The 4,649-nt window shown below is 39.3% G+C and overlaps 1 pseudogene; it reads right to left on the bottom strand.

Moving 5' to 3' along the window:
- Positions 1-1,172: 1,172 nt before the first annotated feature.
- Positions 1,173-1,965, bottom strand: LOC127682437 (signal recognition particle 19 kDa protein-like; annotated as a pseudogene).
- Positions 1,966-4,649: the final 2,684 nt, after the last annotated feature.

Here is a 4,649-nt window from a genome sequence, read left to right as displayed (position 1 = left end):
ACTTTAATTTTGTCCCTGCACAACTTGTAGGGTGGGCACATATAGGGTTGAATGTTTTATGGGTAGGTTGCTGTCCTTATACCTTCATTAGGGTCCTGCCTACTAGTCACTTCAGAATTCATATCCTCCATTACTAGGCGTGTCAGCTAGATTGCACCATAGACCCTCTGGAGCCTTCCCTCATTGCAGATCTCAGACAAGTCCTAGAGATTGTCCTCCATCTGTCTTCCCTCTCCTGCTCTCCCTACATGTGATCTTTCTCCCTGCAACACTCCCTTCCCTATTCCCTCTTCTACCCAGTTCCATCTTTCCATTGACCTCCAATATTTATTTTGCTTCCCCTTCTGAGAAAGATTCATCTATCCTCCCTTGGGCTTCCTTCTTATTTGGCTTCTTTGGGTCTGTTGATTATCGCATGGTTTTCTGTACTTCGTGGCTAATATTCCACCTATAAGTGAGTACATATCACTTTTGGGTCTGTGGTACATCACTCAGGCTATTTTTTAGTTCCATGTATTTGCATGCAAAATTCATGATGTCCTTGTTTTTAATAGATGAGTATTCTATTTTATTAACAAAGATTTTCTTTGTCCATTCCTTATTTGAGGGATATCTAGGTTGTTTTCAATTTCTGGCTATTATGAATAAAGCTGTAATGAACACAATTAGCAAGTATCCTTATGACATGCTGGCGTATCTTTTGGGTATATGCCCAGGAGTACTATAGCTAGGTCTTGAGGTATAACTATTCTCAATCTTCTGAAAAGCTGCCAAATTGATTTCCAGAGTGGTTGTACAAATTTGCACTCTTACTGGCAGTGAAGAAATATTCCCCATGCTTTATAACCTCACCAGCATTTGATGTTCTTTGAGGTTTTGATGTTAGCCATTCTGATGAGTATAAAATGGAATCTCAGGGTGGTTTTGATTTACATTTCATTGATGACTAAGGGCATTGAACATTTCTTTATGCTCTTTTTAGCCATTTGAGATTCCTCAGCTGAGAATTCTGTTTAGCTCTGTATTCCACTTTTAATTGGACTGTGTTGTTAGTGTCTATTTTCTTGAGTTCTTTGTATATATTAGATATTAATCTTGTGTTAGATGTAGGGTTGGTAAAGATTTTTTTCCCAATCTGTAGGCTGTTGTTCTGTTTTTTTTTTTTTCAGTTTAAATCTTTTATTTCATTAACTTAAAGGTGAACAAAATGCGTATTTCAAATTTTATTAAACTTATATACCTGAAATATATGTTTACATAGAAGACAAACAGATATAGTATTTCAAGTAACTTATGGGACAGTCATTATCTATTAAAAATATTCTTTCTTCCACACACAAGTTTTCCTTCTTACAGTATAAAAGCTGGGTGCGAGCTTCTGATGGAAACTTCTTTCACTGTTAACTGTTGATGAGGATAGGAGACACACTTGTTCACAGCTCAGTTAAACGACACAAACAAAAAGCTGTCCCCTCAGCCATGGAGATGCACGTCTCTCCCAGCAGGGCTGTGTGCTCTGTGTTCTCACCACATCATTTCTTCTTCTTTCCTTTCCCTTTTTTACTCCCCTCTCCTTGCTGAAGGCTTGGGTCAGCACCTCCCAATTTCTGTGTCCTTGTTTTTAGCTTGGGTATCATTTCTGCTACGTATAGCATCACTGACTTACGTGACGGGAACTGTCCCAAGCAGGGGCTGCCGTCCTCCTGTCTGAGCTGCACCCGGACTCTGCCTCTGTACTGAATGTCACGGTTCCACTCTCTGGAGTACATTTTTTTTCTCTATAAAGGTGTTCAGCCCAACGGCTGAGCACACATCTTGAATCTCAGTAGCCGTAGGGTTTTCTACAGCCTTACTTATGGGGATCCGTCTCCACTCATCTATCGTCTTCTTATTATTTAAATAAGCGGGATAGATACAAATAAACCTGTCCTGGTCTGCCGGAGACCGCGCGGCTGCACAAGCCATCTCCACCGGAGTCCTGACAGCCGCGCCAGCTTCGCAGGCCGAACACAAGCCTGTTGTTCTGTTTTAATGGAAGTGTCGTTTGGTTTACAGAAGCTTTTCAGTTTCATGAGGTCCCATTTATTAATTCTTGATTTTAGTACTGGAGCCATTGATGTTCTGTTCAGAAAGTTGTCTTCTATTCCAATTAGTTCAAAGCTATTTCCTATTTTTCTATGCTATTAGATTTGATGCATTTGGTTTTACATGACGTCTTTGATCAATTTGGACTTGAGTTTTGTGCAGGTGATAAATATGGATCAACTTGCATTCTTCTATATGTAGACATCCAGTCAGACAGCTACCATTTGTTGAAGATACTCTCCCTTTTCCATTGTATGGTTTTTTCTTCTTTGTAAAAAAACAAAAATCAATTATTTGTAGGTTTGGGGGTTTATTTCAGGGTTTTCAATACCATTGACCCCTCCTGTTTCTATACTAATACCATGCAGATTTTTTATTACTATTGCACTGTAGTACAACTTAAAGGCAGTGATAGTGATACCTCTAGAAGTTCTTTTATTGTTCAGGATCACATTAGGTATCCTGTTTTTCTCTCTATTCCGTATGAAGTTGAGAATTGTTCTTTCAAGGCCTGTAAAGAATTGTGTTGGAATTTTGATGGAGATTGCACTGAATCTGTAGATTGTTTTTGGTAAGATGACCATTATATTAATCCTACTGATCCACGAGTATGGGAGATCTTTCCATCTTTTGATAACTTTCTTTAGAAACTTGGAGTTCTTGCCATGTAGGTCCTTCCTAGCTTGGTTAGAATTATGCCAAGGTATTAGGTTATTTGTAGCTATTTTGAAGGGTACTCTTAACCTGACATTTATTTTAACATAAATTTATTTTAATTTGACTGCTAGCTTGCTTAGAATAAAAGATTAAACACTGCTGATCTGTAGTGCTTTAGACCAGAAGAAAAGTCACAAATTTGAGATTTGGGAATATGTGGACAAACACAGTTGAGCATCCCTAATCCAGGTATCTGAAATCAGAAACTTTCCAAAATCTGAAATTTTAGAGTCATTGTGTTAATATTCTAAAAGATTTCTGATTTTGAGATATAGATGCACACCTGTAAGTGCTTTCCAGGGTCTAGCATAATTTTTACATCCTTGAAAAGAGCTAAGATCACAGACATTATACTCAGATGTGTATGGTTTCAGGAGTTCTTCTTGGGAGTCTAGCATCTTTATTCTCACCTAATGCAATGTGCACTGGTGTAGGGACATTAAATTGCCATACAAATAAAGAAAGGGGTCTAATAAGACGGGAAACCTCTCGTAAAGAGCAGTTGGGGAAGAATCTCTGGCCTCCAACCAGATGGTTAGGAACAAAAGCCCCATGCCCTTATCCTGCCTTAGTAGGACAGACACTCTACCTAGCTTAAGAGGAGGCCAAAGTAGTTCTATAACACAAAAGTTTAAAAACCCCTCTTATCCTGTTGGAGTTTCTGTCTGATTGTTAAGGGGATTTTCTCCCATACCTTGACAGGAAAGCAGTTTTAGGCCTCTGTTATTCTATCAACATGAAAAATATCTCATGAAAACTGCGATATCTTGAGGCTAGGCTACAAGCCAAACCAAAAGTTTACCTATAGCCCATGCATAGTTTCTACACAAAGCCTGAAAATGACTTTATTCACTACATTAAATAGATGAACATCCTCACCAGAAAATAACCACCTGAGCTGAAACAGACTCATATAGTATTTTAATCATATATATGAAGCAAAGTCTCATAATGGCACTATCCATGTCTAGAGTCATGTCATTATGCAAAATGTTGTAATATTTTGTATATATTAGGGAGATTCAGCCTGTAACCTGTATTTAGAAAGAAGTTCAGCCTTGTCATCAGTTCATCAGTCACCTGTCACCTGTTTTCTTCAATAAAGGACAGGTGTAAAACAGTGAGATGAAGAACATTCTGGAAGCAGATGGCTCTATTAACAGCTTTACAATCACTGCACAGCAGTTCTCAGTTCAGGCTAGGAGTTGAGGTGTTCCCAAGGACGGCTGTCTTCATAGCAGCAATATGATGGCATTTGCCTTTTCACATGAGCTCACTAAGACTCCCCAACATGGTATTGATAGGTCCCATGCAAGAAACATACTGAAATGTCTCTAGAAGCTGCTTTCTATGAAACCAAACATTTAAGATATTTACAAATCCAAAACAATGATGCCATTCTCTGGTATGTTCTGGGAAACATAATTTCTTTGGTGGGTATTTTGTTTATTCACATTTCAAATTTTATCCCCTTTCCTGATCTCCCTCACCCAGAAATCCCTGTTCCCATCCCTCTTCCTCCTGTTTCTATTCAGGTATGCACCCACCCACCTACCTAATCCTGCCTCAATGCCCTCACATTACCCTACATTGGTGCATCGAGCCTTCACAGAACCAATGGCCTCTTCTCTCACAGGTGCCTGACAAGTACATTCTCTGCTACATATTCAATTGGAGCCATGGGTCCCTCCATGCGTACTCTTTGGTTGGTGGTTTAGACCCTGGGAGCTCTCATTGGTTCATTATTTTGTTCTCCCTATGGAGTTGTGAACCCCTTCATCTCCTTCAGTCCTTCCTCTAACTCCTCAGTTGGGGTCCCCATGCTCAGTCCAATAGTTGGCTGTAAG

This window comes from Apodemus sylvaticus, chromosome 4 (genome assembly GCF_947179515.1).
Source record: "Apodemus sylvaticus chromosome 4, mApoSyl1.1, whole genome shotgun sequence".
NCBI lineage: Eukaryota > Metazoa > Chordata > Mammalia > Rodentia > Muridae > Apodemus > Apodemus sylvaticus.
Note: the sequence above shows the minus strand (reverse complement) of the source record. Positions and strands in the feature narration are given on the sequence as shown.